Source organism: Halictus rubicundus, unplaced genomic scaffold (genome assembly GCF_050948215.1).
Source record: "Halictus rubicundus isolate RS-2024b unplaced genomic scaffold, iyHalRubi1_principal scaffold0035, whole genome shotgun sequence".
NCBI lineage: Eukaryota > Metazoa > Arthropoda > Insecta > Hymenoptera > Halictidae > Halictus > Halictus rubicundus.
In genome coordinates this window covers 42223-70193 of record NW_027488576.1, presented here as the reverse complement: position 1 = coordinate 70193, position 27971 = coordinate 42223, and the positions used below count along the sequence as shown (strand labels likewise).

The window sequence follows — 27971 nt, the reverse complement described above, 5'->3', positions numbered from 1 at the left end:
CAATTTCAAGTCTGGAGTTCCCGGGTATGATCACTAGTAGGTCGTCTGCATATGCGACGTTGTCAATATTGTTCCTTGCTATGGTGTTTAGTAGATCATCGAAAATAAGGTTCTAGAATTTAGGCCCAAGAACGGAGCCTTGAGGGCATCCTTTGGTGGCTATCTTGGAGATTTTATAGTTTTTATCGTGTATCAGCATCGATCTATTCGAGAGGTAGCTTTGTGTAAGCTTTTATAAGTTGTGTGGGCATTTCCTCTTTTTTAGGTGCTGGAGTATAGTCGGCCACAATACATTATCGAAGGCACCTGATATATCGAAAAGTAGGGCTATTGCGTATTTTTCATCATATTGTGTTACTGTCTGTCGCACTTTGCTGATTGCTTCTCCCGCTGAGCGGCCGCTCCGGAAGCCGAATTGTTGCTTGGCTGAATGCGGATGTGAGTCCAGAGTGTTAGAGAGCCTAGTCGCTATCAGCTTCTCCAGGACTTTACTCAGAATTGGTAGCAGACAGATAGGTCTGTATGACTTGTGGTCTGACGCATCTTTGTCGTCGTTTTTGAGGAGAACCCTGATTACTCCTTTATTCCATCTTTCTGGGAAGGAGCCAGAGGAGATACATGTGTTGTACAGGTGAGTGATTTCTTTTTGAAGCTTGGGCCAAGCCTTCTCGATAATTTCTGCCTCCAGGAGGTCCAATCCTGGGGCTTTTCTGTTTTTCAGATTGGCTATTGCATTGCGAGTTTCTAAGATCGTGAAAGCCGGTGTGTCTTCGGTGTTTGGAGGAGACACGGCACTAGCTCGGATCTGTTGTTGTCACAACGTTTCGTACTCTGAGTTGTCATCTGGAACAAGGCTGTCTAGTAGAAGTTTGTTGGTTTGCTCCCAGGTGGTGGTTTGATGTCCGTTGCCTGTTATGCTGTTGCAGGCTTTGGCTGTCTGGACTTTGCCTGTTTGCAGTTTATACACGATTCCCCATGGGTCTGAGTTTCCTTTCGCTGCGACAAAGGAGCGCCAGCTGTTTAGCTTGGTCTTCCGGATTTGAGCATTATATTTATTTCTGGTGCTTCGGTACTGTTTTTTAAGTCTGTCCTATTGTGTGGCGTACTTGGACTGCTGGAGCTTCCGTCTGAGTTCACGCACTTCTTTCTTGAGCTTGTCGAGGTCTTGGTTCCACCAGGGGACTGATTTTTTAAATCTGCTTTTTCGTGGGATGGATCTGGCACAAGCGGCGATTAATTTCCTTCCAAGGTGGTTGGTTTGTTGGGCTGCCATTTCTGGGGTGGACTCCGCTGTGCCTGGGTTGATTTCTGTGGGCTGAAGGATTCGATCAAATTTCTCCCAGTTTGCGCGCTTCAGGTTGAAGCGGTTTGTTTACGCTGTGTGTTCTGTGGTTGCTGGCGCGTAAAGCTTGAAGGAGATTAGGTTATGGTCGCTAGTCGTGACTCTGTCATGGATGTGCCAGTTATGTATGTCATTTATGCATGCGTGAATAGCGAGGGTTACGTCTATATTAGACTTCCCTCGGTCGTTGTCGAAGGTCGTGACTCTTGACGGTAGGTTTGCTATGTGCAGATTCTGTTGGGCTATTAGGTCCTCCATGTCTAGGCCTCAGTTGTCAGTCTCTGGGTTGAGCCACAGGACTGACTTGTCGTTCACATCGGCGAGGACTATAATGCTTTCTCTTTTGAGATTTTGCAAGATGTTGTCCAAGTGGTGTATGTAGGGTTATAATACATATAATATAAAATAGAACCTCTTCTTGTCTGCTGTAACCTCGACGCAAGTGAAGTGCGTGTTACAGAACTGTTCGAGCTTCAGTACTGTGAGATTAGGGTTGAAGACAATTGTTTGGGATCGAGCCTTTAATATAGAAGGGTTGAAGGACCACTGTGTAGGCGGGCACGGTTAGAGGAAAACTCGGAATTGCACGAGAACACTTTATTTTACCGGCTCGCGGTTCGTCAACACGAACGTTCTCTACACAGAATGTATACGTACACAAAATAAACAGTATGAATTATACAGCTAATCTGATTATTCCCTGTATCGAGAATAGAATCACGCTAAGATTAACCCCTTCTAAGGACGGGTCACACGACGCACGAAGCCCTTAGAAAACAGAGAAACCGAACCGAACCGAACTGCTTGCGAGAGCGTTGAAGAACGATAGAATAATGAATGCTTCGGAGATCGGCGAGCGGTTTCCTAGCACCGCCGGAACGATTACTTGCCGAATTTGAACACGGGCCAATAGAATATCTATTATCGCGTCGATAATCGATCCGACGGTGACGGCCTATCACGCGGGGCGCTGAGAATCGACCCGCGATCTCGCGAAGACGAGCTAAGAACCAATGACCGTGCGGCGTTCGCACGTCACGCTCCGCCAATCCCAAACATTCCGCCCGCCTCGTCATTCATTGACGAAACTGAGCAAGAATGAGTGAATTGGGAAAAGTGCAACGTAGTATCCGAAGTTATGATCGCGAGTGAATAATGTACAGTGATGAATGTACAGTGCCAGATGCGTGAGGTGAATTTACAATTGATGTTATGAGATAATGAGGTGAGTGAAACGTATTCTAATGAATGTGGTGGTGAAACGAGACCGTGATTTTACAACTAAGCAACTTAACCTAAATTTATGTACAAAATTTACAGACGCGGATGGCACGATCCGCGTAATCGGCCCCGCCTCGAGGCCTCCCCAGCAGTTTATCGCTCATCGTCCGGCAAGTGCAGTGGAATGAGTTTGTGCACCGGCCGAAGCATTTGCGACGCGGCGGTGCGCACGGTTGCGACTCGAACGGAAGAGTCTGGTCCCGGGTGCACGAGTACGACGCGAGCGAGAGGCCATTGCGTGGGCGGCAGGATTTCGCTCTTAATGAGGCACAGGACTCCGGCCTTGAGCGGTGTTTTGTCCTTGTGCCATTTGCCTCGAGGTTGGAGAGAGTTCAAGTACTCCCGCGACCAGCGTCTCCAGAAATGTTGCTGCATCTGCTGGATTAACTGCCAACGGGACAATCGAGAGACGGGGAGGTCCTCGAGACTGGGCTCGGGGATCGCAGTGAGGGGTTCCCCAACCAGAAAGTGACCCGGGCTCAGCGCCGCTGGATCCTCAGGGTCGTCGGACAACGGTAATAACGGCCTAGAATTCAAGCAGGCTTCGATGCCGGTCAGGAGAGTGGTCAGCTCCTCGAAGGTTAGCCGCTGCTCCCCGATGATCCTGCGAAGGTGGTGCTTGACGGACTTGACCGCCGCCTCCCAGATGCCACCAAAGTGCGGCGCCGAAGGAGGGTTGAATCACCATGTGATGCCCTCCCTGGCGGCGGCGGCGACCTGACCTCCGCTCTGCTTCGATGATTCTCGCAGGAGAGCCCGTAGTTCGTTGTGCGCTCCTACGAAATTCCGCCCGCAATCGCTGTAGAGCTCGGCGAAGCGACCTCGCCGAGCCATGAATCTCCGTAGTGCCGCCAGGAAGGTTTCGGTGGAACCGTCTGAAGCTGCTTCCAGATGAACGGCCTTCGTGGCGAGGCAGATGAACACCGCGATGTAACCCTTCGAGGTGCGCTGACCACGACCCTTCCCGGCTCGAAGCTGTATCGGTCCCGCGTAGTCAATACCGGATCTGAAAAATGGACGACAAGGCGTTACTCTTGTTAACGGGAGATTTCCCATTTTCGGCTGGACTGTTTGCCCTCTCCACCGGGTACACGTGGTGCAATGTCGGATACACGACTTGACCAGGCGACGACCCTTCAGGATCCAGCACTCCTGACGAAGAGTGGCGAGAGTCAACTGAGTCCCCCCGTGAAGGCATCGACGATGCGCCGCGTCAACCCAGAGCCGTGCCAAGTGAGAGTCGTCTGGTAGGATGGCTGGATGCTTCCCGTCGTAGGCGAGGTTGGACGCCTGGAGGCGGCCTCCGACGCGCAGTACTCTGTCCGGATCCAGGAATGGACAGAGTTTGGCCAATCTGCTCTTGGCCCGTAGCGGTTGGTTTGCCAGCAGTGCCCTGATGTCTTCCCCGAAGTGCGCAGCCTGCTCCAACCGCAACAGGGTGAGTTGGCAGTCTCGCACTTCTGAGGCAGCGAGTGTTGATTCCTCGTTCTGGTTTCCAGCTCTCCACCGCCGACACCATGCCAGGACTCGGAACAGGCGAGCCAGGTTGGAGAACCGTTCGATTAAGGGACACGACGAGCTCGTCTCGACCTCACGGACCACGTGATGTACCTCCAGTTCCTGGTGCTCGTCGCTCGCTTCCTGGTCCCTTGTTGAGAGGGGGTGGCCGGAGGACGAAAGCCACTCGGGTCCTTGCCACCATAGGTCGAAGTTGGATAGCTCAGATGGGTACAGCCCCCGAGAAGCGCAGTCAGCAGGGTTCTCCGCACTTCGAACGTGGTGCCACTTGGCGAGAGGCATCGTCCTTTGGATTTCGGCAACCCGGTTCGCCACGTACGTCGGCCAGCGGGAGGGATGGCCCTGGATCCAGCTGAGGGCCACAGATGAGTCCGACCAGAGGTGGATTTCGGCATCCCGCAATTCGAGCACCTTGGTGACGTGCTCAACGAGTCGAGCCAGCAGAAAGGCGGCGCAGAGCTCCAACCTAGGTAGAGACACTCGTTTCAAGGGAGCCACCCGGGATTTGGCCATGATTAGGGAGACGGTAGCCGCCCCTTCTTCGTTGACCACGCGTGAATAAACCACGGCAGCATAAGCGCGCTCAGAGGCGTCAGCGAATCCGTGGATCTCGAGAGTCTGAGTGGAGCGGTTGATCCCGAACCATCGAGGAATGCGAACCGCTCGCAAGGCAGGAAGTTGCTGCTGAAACTTCTGCCAAATAAGCTCCTCCTTGTCCGGTAGAGGTGAGTCCCAGTCGATTTTTAGAAGCCACAGCGACTGCATGAGGACCTTTGCTACGATCGTTACAGGTGCCACCCAGCCCAGCGGATCGAAGAGCTGAGCCGTCCCACTGAGCACAGCTCGCTTGGTGTGTCGATCCCTCCGAATCGAAGTAGCCGCAGAGACCTGAAAACAGTCAGAAGAAGGGCACCAGCGGATACCCAGAACGCTGTGAGACGAAGACGAGTCCCATTCGACGATTCCCTTCCGTTCGTCGTTGGAGAGTCCTTCCAGTAGTTCCCGAGAGTTGGATGCCCACTTCCGCAGGGGGAATCCGCCCGCCATGAGGAGCTCCCGCACCTCTCGCTGCTTGAGTCGCGCCTCTGGGAGGGAGTCAGCTCCAGTGAGGACGTCGTCCATGTAGACGTCCCGCAGTACTGCTTGCGAACCCCGTGGATAGATCTGCTCTCCCACCTGGGCGAGTTGATGCAGGCACCGGATGGTGAGGTACGGTGCACAGGCGAGTCCGTACGTCACCGTGTTGAGCTCGTAATCCCTGATGGTTTCCTTCTGCTCAGGTCGCCACACGATCCGCTGCCACCCCCGATCCTCAGGATGGACGAGAATCTGCCTGTACATCTTCTCGATGTCAGCTGAGAATACAAACAGATGCCGTCGCCACCTCAGCAGCACATCCGCCAGATTGGGCAGAAGGTTGGGGCCCCGGAGAAGGAAATCGTTGAGCGACTTCCCGTTAGTGGTCGGCCTAGAACCGTTGAAGACGACCCGAAGTTTGGTGGTAGTGCTGCTCTCCCGCAGCACGCCGTGGTGAGGGAGGTAGTAGCCGTGCCGGGAAGAAGAGGATCTCATCGCTGTCATGTGTCCCAGAGCTTCGTAGGCATCCAGGAAGTCGCGGTAGGCTCGTTCGAATTCCGTCGAATGCCGGAACTTCTTGCCCAGTCCCTCCAGCGTCCGAACGGCAGTACGTCGGGAGTCTCCCAGCTCGGGTGTGGCCTTGAAGGGTAACCGCACCATGAAGCGACCATCGGGTAAGCGAAGATGCGTGGCAGTGAAGTGCTCTTCGGCTCGGATGTCATCCTCGGTCCCTGGAATCGACGCCTCGACTTCCTCCTGCTCCCAGAACCTCGTGAGCGAGGCCATGAGCTCGCGGTCGACCCTGCAGTGATGCACTGGAGCTTCGACCCGCCTCCCCGGTCCGTTGCCATTGAAGCACCCGGCTCCGCCAGTCAGTATCCAACCGAAGTGCGTTTCCTGCGCGACTGGAGTGTGAGGAGGACCCTTCTTGACGCCCTCAAGCAGCACGAGGTCATAGGATTCGGCTCCGAGCAGAATATCGACAGGGTCGGACTGGTGCCAACCTTGGTCGGCAAGATTCAACCCCTGGATATGAGGCCAGGAACAGGGGGAAGGCAGGTTGCGAGGCTGGTAGCTGGAGAGCTCGGAGAGAATGTAAGCTGGGACCCGGAATCGTCGATCCTGTCCTCGAAGCGGGGCGATGACCAGCTCCGTCTTCCCCCGAGTGAACTGCGCCCTGGTGCTCCCGACGCCACGAAGAGGGATCCGGGCTTGGCTTCTCCGAAGGCCGAGCCGCTGCGCCAGCGCCTCAGAGACCAGGGAGACTTCGCTGCCGGGATTGATTAGGACGCGGGCCAGGCTGCGGTGCCCGTGGGGGCCTAGAACCGAGACGCGAGCGGTGCCAAGAATCACCGAAGGACTACTCACCGGCGTAGATACCTGCTGCACGAGGGCTCCCGCCGGGCTGCTCTCCCTTGCCGGGGAATCCGCGTCGTGGATCATAGTGTGGTGCTTGCCCTCGCACCTCTGACATCGCTTGGTAGATTTGCAGTCGTGCGCTGAATGGTTACCGAGGCAGTTGAAACAGAGATTCAGCGCTCGGACCGTGGCCTTCCGCTCGGCGGGAGTCTTCTCTCGAAACTGCCTGCAGTTTTGAATATAGTGTTGGTCCTGGCAGAGGCTGCAGGACCGCCTGGCGGCACTAGCCGGAGACACCTGGTGCACCTTGAAGCCCTTGGACGCAGTGCCCTTTCGAGGTGAGGCTCCTTCGGACGGAGTGGGCTCTAAAGCCTCGCAGGCCTGAATGCGTCCGATTAAGAATTCCTTGAGTTGTTCCAGAGTCGGCATCTCCCTGGAAAACTTGACCGAGTCCTCCCACTTCCGGCGCGATTGGCGATCCAGCCGGTCGACGGTTAACTCGACGATCCAGTCGACGGAGTTGGTGACAGGACGATCGAGATTGGCGAGAGCATCGACGGCATCGAAGGTCTCGTCGAATAGGCGCTGCATCTCGGAGGAAGACTCCTTGCGCACCGGAGAGATCTGTGACAGCAGTCGGATTTGCGACTGGACTAGCAGACGCCGATTTTCGAATCGGCTCTCCAGCTTATCCCAAGCTATGGAGAAGTTATCGGTCGTCGTCCGGATATTTTTTAGCAAGGAGGCGGCGCTGCCCCTCATGCATGTTTTCAGGTAGTGGAGCCGTTCAACCGGGGACAGAGAGGAGTCCTTTATTATGAGCGACGTAAACAAGTCGCGGAAGGAGGGCCACTCCTTGTATTGCCCGTCGAAGGTCGGCAGAGCCATTTTCGGCAACACGGCGCGCGACCTAGAGGAGCTCGCATCGGTGGCAGTTGGATTTGAAACCGGGGTCTCCTTGATAGCGGCAGCGACCTTGAGCCCTGAGATCATTTCCCGGAGCAATCCAGATTGCTCCATGAAGGTCGTTTGTACCTCCTCAGCTTCGTCGTCCTTAAGGTAGGAGCTCTCCCGTAATTTAGGGTCCGACTCCGCGGCGGCTCTCACGGCAGCGTCTCCCCGCTGGTAATTGTTCCAGAGTTCCTCCAGAGTGCTCATCCCGGCTTCCAAAAATCCAAGCGTTATGTTGGCTTGTCCACGCTTCTTGATGTTGATCACTATCCGGCCGATCCGATGAGCGAGGAGCCTTTGGTTTCCCAGAAGGTCAGCCATTGTTGTTCTCGAATTTTCAAACGCGAGCAACGGTCACGACGAACTAATTTGCCTTCGTTTTAGCACACTGCAGCACTGTATCCGGCTCGAAGGACCAAATGTTTGGGATCGAGCCTTTAATATAGAAGGGTTGAAGGACCACTGTGTAGGCGGGCACGGTTAGAGGAAAACTCGGAATTGCACGAGAACACTTTATTTTACCGGCTCGCGGTTCGTCAACACGAACGTTCTCTACACAGAATGTATACGTACACAAAATAAACAGTATGAATTATACAGCTAATCTGATTATTCCCTGTATCGAGAATAGAATCACGCTAAGATTAACCCCTTCTAAGGACGGGTCACACGACGCACGAAGCCCTTAGAAAACAGAGAAACCGAACCGAACCGAACTGCTTGCGAGAGCGTTGAAGAACGATAGAATAATGAATGCTTCGGAGATCGGCGAGCGGTTTCCTAGCACCGCCGGAACGATTACTTGCCGAATTTGAACACGGGCCAATAGAATATCTATTATCGCGTCGATAATCGATCCGACGGTGACGGCCTATCACGCGGGGCGCTGAGAATCGACCCGCGATCTCGCGAAGACGAGCTAAGAACCAATGACCGTGCGGCGTTCGCACGTCACGCTCCGCCAATCCCAAACAACAATAATTGCGCTTTTTGTTGTATTCTTTCAGACATTTTTGGAGAATTGCTTGATGTCTATTACTACTGTGGTATTCTTGCCCATGCTGTTGATATTATATGTGTTCGTGTATGAGTAGGGCTCGTGTATTGCTAGGAGGTCAATTTCCTCCTTATCAGCTATATGCCTTAATTTTTCCATGAAAACTCTAGAGTTCCTAGCGTTGATTTGAGCAATGTTTATTTTGTTAGGCTTTTTGGTGTGTTACCTATTTGATCCGACTCTTGACACACTTTGTGGGTCGTTGTTACTTCCCTTGAGTCTAATGTGTGCCTGTACGCTGGGCAACTCTCTTCCCTTGAGCCATGGTTTGCTGGCTTGCCCGCTCTCTTGCAATTTATGCAAGTGGGCTTACTTGTTTTATTTGGACATTCTTTCTATATATGTTCATCTTGGCCACAGTGGCCGTATGTGTCTATCGTAGTTTTGCAGTGTTTGGAGACGTGCCCAAATGACTGGCATTTGTAGCAACGACTCGCTGTGATGAAGTCCTTGACTCCGTAGGCATGGAACCCCACGAAGACTCGGTTTCTTCCTAATAGGATCGTCCTTGTTTCTGGAGATACTTCAGCCACCCAGTTTATGGTGTATTTGTCCTTTCGACCTATCTTAAATAGGAGCTTAAACTCCTTTTCTGCATTTTCATCTGTGTCGTATTCGAGGTTTTGTCTCTTTATGACTGTTAGGAGTTCCGCTTCGGAGGTTTCGGAGGGAACTCCAAATATTATAATTTTTGGTCTCCTTTTGGGGAGGGGACCGATTTCCATTTTTGCTTTGAGTTTATCGTTTTTGAGGACTTGCTCAAGGTCCTCATGGGTCTCTGTTCCTATGTGTTCAGGAATCAGCCGTTAAAATTTCGGCAGCTCGCGCACCATACAAACACGGCTCGATCCACGCATCGATCATGCGTATCGATCAACAGCGCCACGTCTAACCGTTACGATTACGAATCGAGTCGACTATAACGGGGCATTCTTGATCGACACCTCGACCAGTTTACACGCAACGGCGACAAGCGCTTTTCTTTGCTCGAATATCATCGCGAACGACAGTGTAACCGCGCCTATCGCGTTCTGTGAATCGCTCTCTATAAATTTGCGGCAACTATTGTTCTCGTGCCTATCGCGGGACTCTTGCCCTTTATCCGTGAGCATCGCGACCCGTTTGCACAATAAAGACATTTTATACGTGATCAGTGATCCTGCTTTCCTACGAACACTCCCACTGAATATCCTCGTCAGGATAGCTCCAGCTATCCACGCATCTTCGCCAAGCGCAAACAGTATGAGAATGCCGGAATTCCTGATTTTCCTCAGGTTCCGGATTCTGATTTTTTGCTTTTTGGGGTTGATTCAGTCAGTTAGAGCCTTCTTGGTCTCTTCGCTGCTGGTGATCTTGCTTCCTTTACCAGGGTAGATAGCTGCCACTGGTTTTGCCGGTTTTATTTCGGTCCTTTTCGTGATGGCTCTTGTGTTGCGGTTTGTTTTCTTTATTTACGAATATGATACTGGTTTGGGTGTTTTGCCCGGTGTTTTGCCTTGATGCCGTCAGGCTATCCAGCTTTCGGATAGCATGTTAAAATTGCTTTCCATCGTCTTTACTTTTTGGAGTAGTTGTACTCCTGTCTGCAATTCTAGACGGTTCTTTGCCAATTCCCTTCTTAGGTCTGCCACTTCGGATCGGTCCCGGGTGATTGCTGCCATGTTTTGGGATTCGATTTCTGAGATTACGTTTTCGGCAGCCCGCTGCTGTTCCTTTGGCAGGGCCAGACTGCGGAGTAGCCGTCGCAGTTTGTCACATGGATTGTGGCTTGTGCTTTCCTGTTCTTGGTTCGAGGTGTTCATATCATCCGAGTGCTCCGAATCGTCGATAACCACGCATTTTGGTTCTTTTGGAGGCTTGGGCCTCGACACGAGCGGTTCGTCCGAGTCACTGGAGCGTTCCTCATTGTTCCGCTTCTTGCCTTTTTGGTGTCTTTTGTGCATGCTCTTAGTCGTGATTTGTTCGCATCTCTCCTGTGTTATCGTCATAATCTGGTTCAGAGCCGAGGTATGTGTTACATTCAGACTCAGCGTCTGATTGCTTGAAGTCCAGGCCTTGCTGTTTCTTTGCTGTATTGCTCGCTTTTGTCACCACTTTTCCTCAACTTTGCTTTACCTTCTTCCCTCCTTCCTTCTTCATTTTGTTTGTATGTTTCTGAATTTCCATATTCGTTCCGACGAGTTGGGACGAATGACAGTCGGTCCCCGGGTGACGCCCTTTCCGGGGAGAAGGCTTCTACAATCAAGACCTCGCCAGGTGTCCTGAGGTTAGCCACTAGTGACCGGTGCGCCCACCGACCGCCACGTGTTCGCAAGGAGACACGGGACCTCTTTCGCCGCGGTCTTCAGCTTAGAGGTAGGGGTTTGTTAAAGGGGGATTACCTCCCCTTGGTCCAACTGGTGAAGGTAAGACCAGGCTGCCTCCGGTGGGTCGTCGCGGCAGAAGGAATCTTCCGGTTTTGTGAGAGCCGTGGTTGTCGCAAAGCGAAAACTCACGCAGAGGCTCTCTGTACCAGAGCACCGTTAGTCTCCCGAAGGTGTCCAGGTCCCACCACGTGGAGGAGGGGTTGGTGGCCAGGGGTTTACCATAATATTAGTCCCTGTCGCTTATAGGACCCAAAAGATAGGGACATTTATTGTCTACAGATAGAGCTTCTAGAGCCACGCTCGCTCTTGCCGTACCGAAGTCGTCATATGCGTCTTATACCGGCGATGTTGGGGTCTAGCCATTGGAAACAGCTGCGAAAGGAGACAAGTCCGTAGGTGTTGTGGACTTGACTTGGAAAAACCCCTCGTTCACCATTTAAGGATCATCACAAGGGTAGACCGTCCCGTACGGAAAGTAACTCGCTTAGCCGCTACCGTGTTAGCTTGGACCGACACAGGAGCGTTACCAGCGGGGGCCACGAGGAGGCGGAGTTACCAGCTTAGCGCTTCGGTCTCTAGCAGGTTTCGGCAACGGTGTGGTAGCCGTTCTCGTGCCTATTTCACCCTACGATCTTGAATACCCAGATGTTGGGGTATTACCTGCGACGGATCATCAGGGTTATTTATGCCTTCCTCTCATTTTGCCTTCTTTCTTCATTGCCAAAGTCTATTCTGCTAATGCATAATTCCAAGGCGTGTTTATACGCCGCACAACTCTTATCTCTCAGCCCATGGTTGGCTGGTCTGCCTGCTCTCTTGCAGTTTATGCAAGTAGGCTTCTCATGTTTCGACGGACATTCCTTATATACGTGTCCGTCCTTATCAGAGTGCCCGCACGTGTCAGTTTTCGCTCTGCAATGCTTTGCGACGTGCCCGAATGACTGGAATTTGAAGCAACGACTCGCAGCAATGTAGTCTTTGGAGAGACCTCGGCCACCCAGTTGGCGACTTCTCTGTCTTTCTTCCCTGTTTTGAAGAGGAGTTTGAACTCCTCTTCTAATTCCTCCTCCGAGTTCAACTCGAGGTTCTGCCTGAGGATTGCCTGTTGGAGGTCCTCCTCTGATGTTTCATAGGGGACTTCAAATATTATAATCTTTGGTGTCCTCCTTGGGAGGGGACCAATGTCTCTCTATTGCTGAGGACTTGCTCAAGGTCCTCAGCTGTTTCGGTCTCTATAAGAATACCGGAGTTCCCGAGCTTCCTCAGGTTCCGGATTCTTATTTTCTGTTCTGTCGAATTTATGCAATCCGACAGTACTTGCTTTGTTTCCTCGCTACTCCTGATTTTGCTGCCCTTTATATGGTAGATGGCAGCTGCTGGCTTAGACTTCGTAACGAGAGTCTATTTGGCCACTTGCCTTGTTGTCTTGTTTGCCTTGATGATGTCTGAGTAGAGCAGCGATTTGGAGGGTGGAATCTCCTGGCCGCGACTCCTCTCAGACATGAGACTATCTATTTTTTCAGATAGCTCGTTTATCTTTCTCTCTACGGAATTCTCTTCCTGCCGTTCTCTTAACTTGGCCTTCAATTCTCTATTTTCTCTGGCCAGTTCAACTGTACACTCGGCCGACTCCAACGATTCCAGGTCGTGCTCCTTGATTAGGGTATCAAGGAGCTCTTCGCCGTTTCTCAGTTGGGACGTGGTAAGTCCCAAGGATCTGAGGAACCTTCGTAATTTTCCGGAGGTGTTAAGCGCCTTGTAACCGCGTCGGTTACACATCGATATATCGCGTGTATCTAACAGCGATATCGACCCCACCACAATATTCTATTACGTTGCTCGCGAGTCCGGACATAGAGAATGACCGCGAGATATCGCGATACTGTTCGAGTTGCGCACGCATCGATCCCCACTCGATAACGATCGAAGGAGGTCGATGCGAGCCGCAGATCCAGCACTCTACGTCTGGAAGCGGTCCGGGAAACACGCGTTCGCGAAATGTGTCTGTTCGGCGAAACCCGGTACGCATTAGAGGAGTCAAACCGACTCGGCAAAGATAGGTAAACCGTCCATCCTGCTCTCAATGCGTACGCGCCTCAAACCGAGGAGTCACGAGCACAAACCGCGCCGTGGCACTGTCGAAACGTTATTATAAAGCTCCGTGACTCTTGGTCGCGACCGCGTAGTAGTCAAAACAATTATACAATTTCCACACGTTCTAATATTGAATTAGAAAATCGTTTATATCGAGAATCAGTTAGGAAAAGTGTTTAATTCGTAAATATATGTAACTTTCATCGAGCAAGCCGCGAAGGCGGGAAGCGACGGCGAGTAGAAAGCGCCGTGTGTGCGTATGACACAAATTTGTAAAGTTTGAGCACTGCGGCTCACGGAAGGACAAACGCGTCGCGTTGCGAATGATCGTCGCGCCGAACAGACAGAGTAAATTCGTCTCGTCGTTCAGGGTTAAAGCATAATTACAATGTACGTAGAAGTATCGTTTGAGAGATACTGTGCGTACCGTACGGATTGAAGCGAGACAGTCAATCATCGCATGATCGCGGTTGTTCTTTCCAAACCTCGACAGAGCGTACTCTAATGCCACGATTCGTGCCAAAGGGTAGACTCCTGGGTTCCGAGGAATCGCCGAGGTTTTCTGTAGGTCTCGTGCAGATCGGGACTATTTCATTTCACGCAATCGCGGTTTTTCTGTCGTGATCTTAATCGAGTCTACTCCGAGGCCACGCACCGTGCCAAAAGGTAGACTCCTGGGTTCCGTGAAATCATCGAGGTTTTGGTGTGGGTCTCGACAGAAATTCGAGGCGATTGTACTTCGTACGATCGCGGCTACTCTGTCGTGACCTTATCAGAGATTACTCCGAGGCCACACATCGTGCCGAAGGGTAGACTCCTGGGTCCCGTGGAGCGACCGAGGTTTAGTGCGAGTCTTCCCCCAATCGGTACTATAGAGCATCGCACGATCCCGAGTATTCCATCGTGACCTTTGTCAGAGATCACTCCGAGGCCACGTATCGTGCCAAAGGGTGAACTCATGGGTCCCGTGGAATAACCGAGGTTTAGTGTGCGTCTCTACTGAATCGAGACGATCGAGCCTTGCGCGATCGTGGGCACTCTGCCGTGACCGGTACCCGAGAACACTCCGAGGCCATGTATCATGTCAAAGGGTAGGACTCGTGCGTCCCGTGGAGTGACCAAGGTTTAATGTGCGTCTCCACCCAGGCCACTTGTACGAGTATCGGCCAAGTGCCTGGATGGTCTGACGGGTACGACGTCGTTCGATGGCGGATTTCGGGTCAGATTAGAGCGATCGGACTTTGCACGGTCACTGACACTCTGCCGCCTCCTGTATCTGAGATTGCTCGGAGGCCACGTAACGTGCCGAAGGGCAGACTCCTTGGGAGCGTGAAGTGACGGCGATTTTATGTGTATGTCTCCATCCTGACCACTCGTACGATCATTCGGCCAAGTGCAGGGATGGTCACACGGGTCACGTACTGCTTTATCGCGAAGCGCTATCCATACTCGGTGATCATTCTAAGTTGATTCAGAAACCAGGCGTACAGTCGAGCGAGCGTACCGCGAACATTAGTCACGTATTTGTAGCGAGCTGTTTACGCGTCGCGAACTTTCGGCACGGAAGGCCGACGTCCATTGTCTTACGCGTCACCGCGGCGGAATTTATTGCCATACAAACTTGTATACAGTTCCTTCTAGAATATATTTCTTTTGCTACTCTATTTGGGTCTCTAATATCTTATTTAACTCGTTCAAACCTCGCCGCTTTCCAGTGCCTGTTGGTACAAATCCATTCTATCTCGGGAATTTGCGAGTTTAGAGAGATTAAGGTAGTAATCGGCCCTGCGAGACGGTAAAGGTAATCTCGAAAAACGAAAGAGACATAGAATTAGCTAACGTACTCGAAAGAAGATGGAATAGATCTAATAACACGGTTACAACCCCTGTTACCACTATGCCATCCGGTCGGTGGGGGGGGGGGGCCAGTTCGACTTCGTCGTCGTCACTGTCCAGCTTGGCCTTAATCTCCTTGAGCTATTTGGACTTGTGTGACACGTCACACGAGTCACTTGAAAATGCCGGCTTATGCCGCTTCCCGCGGGTCTTTTGGGTCTTCCACTAGTTGCTCTCTCTGCCTTGTTCTCTGAGCATGTTGAGAACGTTGTTCAGGTCGATCTCATTGGAATCTAGTTCCGATTGAGAGTCGCCTGAGTCCATCATGTTATCCCAGGCACTAGCTGTGTCACCTTGTGCCTGGGTCTTTCCATTTTTCGCCTTCTTCTTCCTTTCTCCTTTCTTTCCCTTCTTAACACCCTTCTTCTTCGTTTTGTGTATTTGTCAGTTTATTCATAGTTGTTCCCACGAGTTGGGACGAAAGACAGTCGCTCCCCGGGTGACGCCCTTTTCTGGGAGAAGGCTATTACTTACAGGTTTTCGCCTGGTTTCCTGAAGTTAGTCGCTAGTGGCCGATGCGCCCTCCGGCCGCCATGTGTTCGCATGGAGACATGTGTAATACGAGATGCACGTGTGCGTGAGCTGCTTCGCTTCTCTGCGCGAGACGTTGAGCCGCGTTGATGTCGCTCGATTGGCGATAGCGTTTTGTTCTTCGTGACGGAACAGCGTGAGTCGCACAATAAAACCCAGACAGAAAGCATCGAATCTCTTTCAATTTTCAGAAGTGGGATAGTAACCTTCGAGGTTGTGAACTTCGAGACCCTCGGCATTGTGACCCTTGCAATTGTGATCTTTGCAATTGTGAACGATTAGTGTAAAAGAAAAATACATTTATTGTGCGTGCTGGTGAAAGACGAAAGAATTTTACTGTTGATCGTTGAAAGAATAGTGCAGCAAGAATCGAAGAAAGTGCAAGTGTACAATTGCGGAAAGATTTCACTATGGATATAAGTGATCCACATACTTTTAAACTCGCAACCCTGAAGCAGATATTGCGAGAAATGAATTTACCAACCGGTGGACGAAAGACAGAATTGATCAACAGATTGCTGGAAAGTGACCCGTCAGGAAAGTGGATGGAAGCTGTTGGAAGCCACCCAAACATGGACGAAGATGAAGAGCAAGACGAATGCAGTAACCTGACGAAACGAGAGAAGGAAATCTTAGAACGAGAGAAGGAAATCTTAGAATAGGAAGCAGAAATCGCAAGACGTGAAGCAAAACTATTGAAACGAGAACTGCAAGCAGCGAGAGAAGAAATAGCCAGAATGAGAATGTCAAATTCAAATGGAAATAATGACAATCAAGGTCCGCGGGAGAGAAACACTGTCCGACAACTAAGCTTGAACCATATCTTCAATTTGTTGAATGATTTCGATGGAACGCATGAAACATTCAGAGCCTGGGAGAATCAAGTGCAGCTGTTGAAAGACACATACAAATTGACTGACGAGGAAACTAAGGTGATGATGAGTGAAAAAATTAAAGGAAAGGCACAACGTTGGTTTCATTCAGAAACAGATCACTTAAAGCAGTCAGTTGAAGATCTCCTTGGAATGATGAGAAAGATGTATGACCGTGAAACAGATTGCTTGGTAAGAAGAAAGAAATTTGAAGACAGAGTTTGGAGGTATGATGAAAGCTTTACCGACTATTACCACGAAAAAATAATTCTGGCAAACCGAGTGCCGATAAGTTCGACCGAAATAGTAAAAAGACACGTAAATCCTAAGATTGAAAGATGGGCTATGGAACTATTAGCATATGATTATAAAACGGAACACAGACTAGGCGTACGAATGAAGCATGTAGACGCGTTTAGTAGGATACAAAGTGTACTTGTTGTTGAAGCGAATTCGTTAGAAACTAATCTTGCGTTGAGCCAAGGAAAAGACAGTGCGATAAAAGAATTACAAAGTAAGTTACAGTCATCGGAAGATAAATTATATGAAATGCGCGGTGGGATTGTGTATCGTAAAGTAAGAGATAAACTACGTTTTTATGTACCCGCTGAAATCAAATTATGCACAAATACCATGACGAGTTTGGTCACGTCGGCGTGGAAAAAACTTGTAATTTGATATCGCAGAACTACTTCATGCCGCAATTAAATCAGAAGGTGAAAGAATATATTAGTAATTGTTTAACATGTATCGCATGTTCACCGAAAACAGGTAAAGGTGAAGGCAGACTTCACAGTATACCAAAGGGAGAACAACCATTCGTACAGTTACACATAGATCATTATGGACCGATAGATAAAAAGCGTTTGTCGAAACAATATGTTTTGCTCGCCGTGGATGGATTCACAAAATTTGTAAAATTATATCCGGTTAAAAACACAACCCGTAAAGAAGCAATCGTTTGTTTAAGCCAATACTTTTGTAATTACAGTAGACCACGCGTAATTATTTCAGACAGAGGAACATGTTTTAGTTCGGCAGAATTTAAGGACTTTTTGAAAGACAATAATATAGAACATATTCTAGTAGCGACAGCAACACCCAAAGCGAACGGGCAGGTGGAACGAATTAATCGAACCCTAGGTCCGATGCTATAAAAGCTGACGGATAGTGAAAAAGACATATGTTGGTATAAAGTTATTAGTGACCTTGAATATGCAATAAATAATACTATCAATAAGAGCTCAGGTCAGACACCAAGTAAATTGTTATTCGGCGTGAAACAATAAGGAAAAATAATCGATGGAATAGCGGAATATTTAGAATCGGATGTAAATATAGAAATGCGTGATCTTGAGATGGATGGAACTAAAGCGGCACAAAATATAGAACGCTCCCAGGAGTATAATAAAGATTATTTTGATAAACACTATAAAGAACCACACAAATTTCAGGAAGGTAGTTATGTCATGATTACAAATTTTGAGAATAAGCTAGGAGCACCAAAAGAAATTAATTCCATATATGAAAGGACCGTATAAAGTTGTGAAAGTATTGCGTAACGATAGATATGTAATTAGATCTCTGGATGAGTATGATGGCACAGTTAGACCGTATGAAGGAATGTGGAGTGCTGAAAATATGCGGCCCTGGCGTGAAATCTGAACTTGAAAGAGAGCGAGAATGCACGTGTGAATATAGTATTGAGTATGTATAAACGTTTGTGTGTATATGCGATAGCTTTGTATATAGCGTGAGAGGCGCGATCTAGGGGAATGCGAGTTCCAGGACCGAACCATGTCAGGAGGGCCGAACTGTAATACGAGATGCACGTGTGCGTGAGCGGCTTCGCTTCTCTGCGCGAGACGCTGAGCCGCGTCGATGTCGCTCGATTGGCGATAGCGTTTTGTTTTTCGACGGAACGTTTTATTCTTCGTGACGGAACAGCGTGAGTTGCATAATAAAACCCAGACAGAAAGCATCGAATCTCTTACACACGTGACCTCTTTCTCGGCGGTCTTCAGCTTAGAGGTAGGGGTTTGTTAAAGGGGGATTACCTCCCCTTGGTCCAACCGGTGAAGGTAAGACACCCGTTTTTCACATTCTGCAACATACCACCGGGCTGCCTCCGGTGGGACGTCGCGGCAGAAGGAATCTTCCGGTTTTGTGAGTTCCGCGGTCATCGCAACGCGAAAACTCATGCAAGAGCACTCTTTACCAGAGCCCCGTTAGTCACCCGAAAGGTATCCAGGTCTCACCACGTGGAGGAGGTGTTGGGGGCCAGGGGTATAAGTCCCTGACGCTTATAAGACCCAAAAAAAGATAGGGACATTTAATGTAAACACCAACCCCTCCTCCACGTGGTAAGACCTGGATACCTTTCGAAAAAAGATAGGGACATCTATTGTAGGTTGAGCTTAATAGGAGCCGGGGCTCGCTCTGCCGTTCCAGGCTATGCCTACTACAGCAGGTGTTGGGTACTAGCCTTAAGAAACAGCTGCAAAGGGAGACAAGTCCTTAGATGTTGTGGACTGGGCTTGGAAAAACCCCTCGTTCACCATTTAAGGGTCATCACAAGGGTAGACCGTCCCATACGGGAAGTAACTCGCTTAGCCGCTACCGAATCAGCTTGCGCCGACCCAGGAGCGTTACCAGCGGGGGCCACGAGGAGGCGGAGTTACCAGCTTAGCGCTCGGTCTCTAGCAGGTTGCGGCGACGGTATGGTATCCGTACTTGCCTGTTAAACCCTACGATCTCGAATACCTGGGTATTACCTGCGATGCATCGTCAGGGTTGTGTGTCTTGGTCCGTGTTCAAGTTTTCCTCTCGTCACCGAAGTCAATGCGACTGAGGCATCTCTCTATTGCGTGCTTATATGCCGGGCAACTGTTCTCTCTTATGCCATGATTGGCTGGTTTGCCTGCTCTTTTGCAATTAATGCAGGTTGGCTTCTCTTGTTTGTCCGGGCACTCCTTGTATTGGTGCCCGTCTTTGCCACAGTGGCCACAGGTATCTATTTTCGCCTTACAATGCTTTGCGACGTGCCCAAATGATTGACATTTGAAGCATCGACTCGCAGCAATGTAATCTTTGAGTCCGTACGCGTGGAATCCAATGAATACCCGGTTCCTGCTCAGCAGGATTTTCCGGGTTTTCGGTGTGACCTCGGCCACCCAATTGGTGACTTCTCTATCTTTTCTTCCTGTCTTGAAGAGGAGTTTAAACTCCTCTTCTAACTTTGCCTCTGGGTCGAGTTCCAAGTTCTGGTTTTTAATTGCCTTTTGGATGTACTCCTCAGATGTCTCCGAGGGGACTCCAAATATTATAATTTTTGGTCTCCTCTTGGGGAGAGGGCCAATATCTACTTGGTTGAGTAGTTCCTTGTTGCTGAGGACTTGCTCAAGGTCCCCAGCTGTGTCTGTTTCGATAAGGATTCCGGAGTTTCCGAGTTTCCTCAGATTCCGGATCCTTATTTTCTGCTCTGTCGGATTAATGTAATCCGACAGGAGCTTCTTGGTCTCTTCACTTGTTTTTATTTTGCTACCCTTTGCAGGGTAGATGGCTGCCACTGGCTTGGACTCCTTAACGGTTGTCTTTTTTGCCACTTGCCTTGTTGTTTTGTTCGCTTTAATTATGTCCGAGTAGAGCAGCGGTTTGGAGGGTTGAACCTCTTGGCCGCGACTCCTCTCGGACATAAGGTTGTCCATCTTTGCCGATAGCTCATTGAGCTTCTCCGTTATTTTTACTATTGCACTGTCTTGTACGGAGCTCTGCTCCTGTTGTGCATCTAGTTGCGCTTTTAGCGCCTTATTTTCTTTATGGAGCTCGATTCGGAAGTGCCTGCCTTCCGTCTCCATTTCCTTATACTCCTTGATTAGGGTATTCAGGAGCTCTTCACCTCTACTTTGTTGGGGCTTTGCAAGCCCCTTGAGGAACCTTCTGAGAAGATCCTCGGTGTCCACTTCCACTTCTTCTATCCTCTCCAACTCTATCTTAATCTCTTTCAGCTGCTTCTTTCGTGACTCATCGCCCGAGTCACTTGAGGGCTTGGTCCTTTTTCTATTTGTGGGAATTTCCCATGCCCACGCATCGTCTGAATAAAATTCGTCTATGTCTTGGCCTGAATATATATCTTCCATTCCGTCATCCCAGTCACTAGCTGTGTCCTCTGGTGACTGGGTCGTTTTCTTCTTCACTTTCGCCTTCTTCCCTCCTTTCTTTCCTTTCTTGTCTCCCGCCTTCTTCGTTTTGTTGAGTGTTTTGGTCAGTTTATACATAATTGTTCCCACGAGTTGGGACGAACAACAGTCGCTCCCCGGGTGACGCCCTTTCCGGGGAGAAGGCTTTTTCCGCTCAAGATTTCGCCAGGTGTCCTGAGGTTTGCGCTAATGGTCGATGGACCCACCGACCGCCCGTGTAAAACACGGGTCCTCTCTCGCCGCGTTCTCAGCTTAGAGGTTAAGGGTTTGTTCAAGGGGTTCGCCTCCCGCCAGGCCCGGACGGAAAGTTTATCGCTGTTGGCGCCCTCCACACGTCCGATTGTCCGGGCCCTCCTGCCCATATTTTATATATGGTGCAGGAGGCGGGGAAGGTTGACCTTCCGCCTCACGCAGGTGCTCTCCGGCCACGGTTGCTTCGGAGAGTACCTGCTGTAACCGTACAGGTTACATATTGATACACCCCATATATCGAACGTCGATGTTGTAACCGTTTTTTTCTTCTTCTTTGTGTTCCTGCCGTGTCTTTCCACGCGCACGCTGTCGCCTCCACACGAAGAAGGCACGTGAGAGAAATCGTATCAATGTTGAGCTTCCGCTAGATAGATAGGGACGGTTACAACCCTAGTAAGATAAGGTTCGTGCCTCCAGGCACTGGAAGACGGAGAGGTTCAAACTACTTCGAATCATTCGGAGACGATGTTGGAGGTAGAAGTAAGATATATTCTGTTATTCTTTATATGTACAGTAATCGCAATCTTTATATGTACAGTAATCGCAATACGACGGTTGCGAGATCAATGCTGTTCGCAATTCGCGCCTATTCGATCGTGACTTCGTAGAATCGTGCCTTCGCATAGGCAGTTGCCCGAGCCCTATCCTGGCTCCACGTCTGGGTCCCTTTCTGATACTCTAATCGTATTACCGTATCGCGAATTTCCCGGACGAACGTGAGCCGTCGTAGCATACGAGCACTCGCTGCTGACGCAGGAAAAGTGCCCGAATGACGACACGTACAAGGCGTCGGTCAGACACCCGACCCTGAGGATCGCCTCCGTCGTCACTAGTCAGTGGGTTCGGAGACTATCCGGTATCGGTGGAAAGACTTTAACCGTACTTACTCTGATTACCGTATCGCGAATTTCCCGAACGAACGTGAGCCGTCGTAGCATACGAGCACTCGCTGCTGACGCAGGAAAAGTGCCCGAATGAAGACACGTACAAGGCGTCGGTCAGACACCCGACCCTGAGGATCGCCTCCGTCGTCACTAGTCAGTGGGTTCGGAGACTATCCGGTATCGGTGGAAAGACTTTAACCGTACTTACTCTGATTACCGTATCGCGAATTTCCCGAACGAACTTGAGAATTAACTTCCTTTTGTGGAGAGTACGACTCGAGACCGATGCTGTTTCCCTCGTCTCGTTGGAGTTATTATTCGATTAATCGCTACGGCCGATGATTGCCGCTCGTAGAACTTTATGGACCCGTGTCGTGCGGTTTATACGACACTTCCTCAGTTTGAGGATATCACGAGACGAAGGAACGCAGTCGGTTTGACTGTATCGCCCCTGAGTCGGTTTGACTCGCTCGCTGCGTACCGAACAGCCCGAAATTCCCGAACCCGAACAAGCTCGCGCCCAGACGTAGAGTGGCCTAATTCTGTCGCGCATCGACCTCATTCGATCCGTATTGCGTGGGGATCGATGCGCGCGCACGCTAATTAGTGGGGGATCCTGCGATCCTTCCTTAAGAGAAGGATGACAGGACGACCAGGGACGTCGTGGTGGGGGTCCGCGTTGCTCATGCGGCACGTCGCCCGATCGATACATATCGACATGTAATCGATACGGTTACAATGTCGACCCCACCATAACGCTCCGTGACGTAACCCGCGAGTTCTGACGGAGAAAAGGACCGCGAGATATCGCGACACTTGTCGCAATGTGCACGCATCGATCCCCACTCGATACCGATCGAAGGAGGTCGATGCGTGCCGCAGATAGATCACTCTACATCTGGAAGCGGTTCTAGCCGCACGCGTCTCGCGAAGTGTCCCGTCGGCGAAACACGGTACGCGATCGAGGGGTCAAAACCGACCCGATAGAACAGGCAAACCGACTGTTCTATCCTCGACGCGTAAGCGCCTCAAACCGAGGAGTCACAGGTGCAAACTGCGCTGTGGCATTGCCGACCGTTAAGACGCAGTTTGTGTTCTGTGGAATTATCACGGGTATTTAAAATTCATAAATCTTTCGTTGTAATCGTGGTACCGAGTGGACACTTCGTCATCGTAACTTTCGTGGTTCTCGTTCGAAATGCCCATCGCTGCTTCGGTAGGATTTGCATGGTCGTGATCATTCTGCCGCTATCAACAAGGAACACGTTCGGAGGCCACGTATCGTGCTGAAGAGCGTAGTCCTTGGTAGCGTGGCGTGACCTACGGCTTGGTGTGCGTCTCTATCCAGACCACTCGTACGAGTATTCGGACGAGTGTATGGACGGTCTGACAAGTCCACAATCGTGCAGTGCGTTGTACGCATACGGATTGTTCGAACGAACTCAATTTCTCTTCGGGTCGATTCGATACGACCGAACCTTGCACAATCCTTGTCATTCTGCCGCTACTTATACGGAGATTGCTCGGAGGCCACGTATCGTGCTGAAGAGTAAACTTCTTAGTTGCGTGGAGTGCCAGGGGTTTTTAGTGTGTGTCTCCAACCGGACTACTCGTACGCATTCGCGGCCGGGTGCACGGTTGGTTAGACAGGTCACGAATTCGCATATCGCGAGGCGCGATACACGTTTAAATCGTTAAATTCATTCATTAAAACCAGGTGTAGAGGCAAAGCGAGCGAACTGCGTGCGTCGTAATACGGCATATATTGCGCGTTTACGTGTTGCGAGAACTCGGTACGGATTACCGATACGCGGTATTCAGCGCGTCGTCCTAGAGGAATTTATTGCCCCGTACGTCGGGACGTCCTGTAAACAAATAGCTCATCGCCGAGCATACCGGAGAGATTGCTCGTCAAAATATAAATTTTTCTTCCAAGAATATACTGCCCTTTTACCAGTAATTTGTCTACAAGCTTTATTTGTCTCGTCCAAACCTCGCCGCTTTCCAGTGCCTGGAGGCACGAATCCATCTCCTTCGAATTTACACGCGTAGGGAATTGGGGGTAGTAACCGGCCCCCGTGTCTTAATATAAATAACCCTTGAGTTGTCGGGACAGGGATAAATCAAACCAATGAAGTCGAAAGAGGAATGTACGGTTACACTGCATAGAATGGGGCGGGAGCCGACTACGCAGTGCCACCACTGCGGCGAAGATGTCGACACGGCGCGGCACACTCTGGAGGAGTGCCCTGCTTGGGCCGGGCCGCGCCGTGTCCTGAGAGCCGCAGTGGGCGGGTGGGACCTCGCGCTGTCGACCGTGGTCGACCACATGGTCGGCAGCCTGGGGTCGTGGAATGCGGTGGCCTCCTTCTGTGAGGTAGTAATGACCCAGAAGGAGGCCGCCGAGCGGGCCCGGGAACCGCGAGGAGGGTGTGGGCGCGGGGACGACCCCCGCGCCGACGTGTGCCCCCCAGGAGGGGGATCGGAGAGGGTAGGGAGGGCGCGGGGGTCTCCCCCGCGCCAACGTGTGCCCCCGGTGGTGGGGGGCGGAGTGGGTCTGGCGCGGGGAGTCTCCCCGCGCCCTGTTATGCCCCCACAACTGGGGGCGGTGTACTTGGGGGCTCGGGGTGTGAGCTGCCCCGGGCCCCCGGGAGGGGGGGGGAGCGTAGCTCCCCCCGTGATAGGCCGACACCCCCCGGGTTAGTTTCCCGGTGTAGGGGGGTGTCGGTCCGTCCCTCCCCGATTGGGGAGGGGGATACGTGGGGGGTTGTGAGGAAAGGAAGGGTCGGGGCGTGCCAGATCACGCCTCCGACGGCCCTTCCTTCCGGTGGCGGCGTCTTCTTGCCTCGGCCGGGGCTGGTTCCTTCGGGATACCGGCTCCGAGCGGGGCACGAAAACTCCGGGAGCTGTGGGTGGACCGAGCTGGGGCTCGGGAAGCCCAATCCAAAGGCTCTAGGGATGGGGACACCGGGCGGGTCCCTCCGCCCGGGGTCTTATAGCGTAGGCAGTGGGGGAGGTTAACCCATCCCCCGGGGCAGGATGATAGCTGGGAGGTGTCCTGTTGAGTATTCGCGTGATCCAGGCACCTCCCGTGTAGCTTAGGTGGGCGTGAGTTTTTAGTGGGTAGTCTCCGGGGGTTCATCCTCCGGGGAGAATCCCACATAACCCCGACTTCCCCCAGGGAGTCGGGGTATGTATAAAACATTTCCTCTCGATAAAAAAAAACAAAAAAAAGGGGTTCGCCTCCCCGTTGGGCCGACCGGCTAAGGCAAGCCCCCCGTTTCTCCCGTTCTGCAACATACCACCGGATGTCTCCGGTGGGTCGTCGCGGCAGAGGGAAGTCTTCCGGGTGAGAGCCGCGGTTATCGCGAACGATAACACACGCATGGTCTCCCTGAGAGCCGCGGTCATCGCAAAGCGATGACTCCGCAAGAACTCTCTTTATGAGAGATCCGCGGTTGTCGCAGAGCGACAACTCACGCAGAGCTCCCTGAGAGCTGCGGTCTTCGCGGTGCGACAACTCCGCAAGAGCTCTCTTCCCAGAGCTGCGGTTGTCGCGGGGCGAAGACTCACGCATGAGCTCTCTTTACCAGAGCCCCGTTAGTCACCCGGATGGTGTCCAGGTCCTACCACGTGGAGGAGGGGTTGGTGCGACAGGGTTTTACCATGATATAAGTCCCTGACGCTTATAAGACCCAAAAGATAGGGACATTTAATGTAAATCCGGCCACCTCGATGGTGACGTCGGATATGTGACCTCGCCTTTAAGGCATACGCAACAGAAAATTTATATCTACTTTTTCGCTACACCACTGTCGAGCAGAAGGGGCGATGGAAAAATCCAGCAGTGCCACCGAGACGTATGCGGTGGACGAGTTCTTTGGCCGCAGATGGCTGGACGTGGATTGCTCCGCGTCCAGTCACCTACGCTCACGGGGAACCACGGGAAGGCGAACTCGCTGCGTGCCGCTCGCACGCACACCCTGACCCTGTAAGTGTAAGACTTTCATTAGTGGGGGTCCTATTGGGGTCCGGCACGGCAGTTGCCAGCGAAGCGTTGCTGGTCTGCCATGCCATGCCCGAGCGCTACGATGCAGCTCGGGTGGACGCTCCGAGAAGTCTATCTTATATCTAAGGCGCTCGCATGCCTGTTCGGCCTATCTAGTGGCCTATGAAGCCCTTTAGCCAGAGGGCTTCGCGACAGTAATCGACGAGCAGAGAGAATGCCTCTGGCGACGACACGAAGTATTGTGCCGCCTCAGGCCACCTCCACTCGCCGGCAGGGATGATGTCCCGCAGAGCCTCCCTCTGCGGGTCGAATAGTGGACATTCGAGGAGGAAGTGGCTCACCGTGTCCTCCTCGTCTCCGCAGACGCAGCTACAGTTGTCGGCGACTCTGTACGCGAAGAGGCGCGCCCCGAAGTCGCCGTGACCAGTGAGCACCTGCGTGACGTGGTGACTCGGCCTCATCCACTCTGCTGCCATTCGCTCCTCGATGCTGCTGAAGAAGGCGTATGTTGTGCGGCCCCGGCGGGAAGACGTCCACCCAGTTTGCCACACGTTGGTCGCCTCGCTCCCCAGCAGTGTTCTCGCGTCGTCGTCTCTCGCGCGAACGACGATGTTCCCGAACCTGGCGTCCTTCCCTCTTCGCGTGTCGAAGAGGGCCCTACGCTGCCTCAGCAGGATGTCGATCTGGACCGCACCAGCCACTACGCACACGCTATCCCACGACGCCCATCTATAGGCACCGGTCACTGCTACAAGTGCTCTTCGTTGTGCGTACCTGAGTCTTCTCAGGTCCTTCTCCTTACACCGGTCCGCCCACCCAGCGGCAGCATAAGTTACCACTGGTAGGAAGACACCACGGTAGATCACGGAGAGGGTGCTGAATCTAAGTCCCCACCGGCGTCCCGCGGGTCTCCCGAATTTCTTGAAGAGCGACCCGACCTTGTCGCGTAAGTACTTGCAATGGGATTGGACACCCATGTTCCTGTCGAAGTGGACGCCGAGGTACCGCACGACGGACTTGAATTTAATGCCTTGCTCGTTTTCCCCTATTCGGATGGTCGGTGGCCTACTTGCCAGGTTCGCCTTGTGAGGTCGAACGGTTTTTCGTTTCCTGTCTGGGCGCGTGCCTCCTCGTCTTCCTATTCTTTGAAGCTCGATGTAGCTGCTCTTAAGCACAATTGCTTCTGTTTTGCGAGCTGACAACTCGAGCTTCGCCGCCCTACACCAGCCTAGGATCTGGTCGACGATACGTTGACCTTCGATCTCTAGGTCTCTCCTACTATTGCCGGTTACGAGTACGAGTAGATCGTCTGCGTACGCTATGAATTTATTCTCAACTGAGGCTTCGAGCAGCCTCAGGAGACCATCGAACATGAGGTTCCAGCACGCCGGTCCGAGGACAGAGCCCTGGGGGCATCCTCTAGTGGCGCGCTTGGAGATCCTCTCTGTTCCAATTGCGAGGCTTACTCTGCGGTCGTCGAAGTAACTTGCGATTACGTCGAAGAGCAGTGCTATTGCGTTCCGATGCTCTGTTGTCTCTACCATGCGACGGAGCTCTACGATTGCGAGTTCCGTCGACTTTCCAGGCATAAAGCCGAATTGCCGTTCTGAAATTCTCCCGGGCGCCATTGCGGTCTGGTCTAGTCTCCTTTTAAGGAGTTTCTCGAATAGTTTCCCTACTACAGAGAGGAGGCAGATGGGTCGGTATGATTTTGGGTCCTTCGCGTCTTTTCCTTCTCCCTTCAGCAGGACTCTGAGTGAACCCAAAAGATAGGGACAGAGGGGGGGGGGGAAGTCCGTTAATCCAACGCCGCGGTACGCAGAGACGTTCAGGGATAAACTACCTAGCACTACAGAGCAACATTTACAACCGCCAATTGCCAACACAACTGCTAGAACCGAAGTTCGCCCAGACATTACAATGAGTAGTACATCCGTCCATTATTTGCTAATAACTCGGTAAATAATAGTAGTAGCGAGTTTGGTGTTATGATATATATTGTTAGAAACCGTCTATATTACAGTGATACCACGTCGAAAATCGTCTAGGACCGATACGGAAAAAGTTTCTTCTTAGCGGTGGGACTAAGAAAAATTTTCAGAGTTCGGTGAAGGTGTATGAAAAGTTGGATATTTTGTGTAAAATAACATAGAAATGTTAAAATTTATTATATTTTATAATAAAAATTTTCATACTTTTTTCGCTCTAAGTTCCAACAGCCCCACCGGTTGGTCTGTTGCCGCGGCGGTTTGCGGCCATAAGCGCGCGTGCTATTGACCGCGC

The 27971-nt window shown here is 51.5% G+C and overlaps 1 long non-coding RNA gene across 1 annotated transcript in view; it reads right to left on the bottom strand.

Moving 5' to 3' along the window:
• The window catches only part of LOC143363349 (uncharacterized), a 92374-nt gene that overhangs the window by 46470 nt on the left and 17933 nt on the right, over nucleotides 1-27971 (bottom strand). The gene's annotated exons all lie outside the window — the stretch shown is intronic.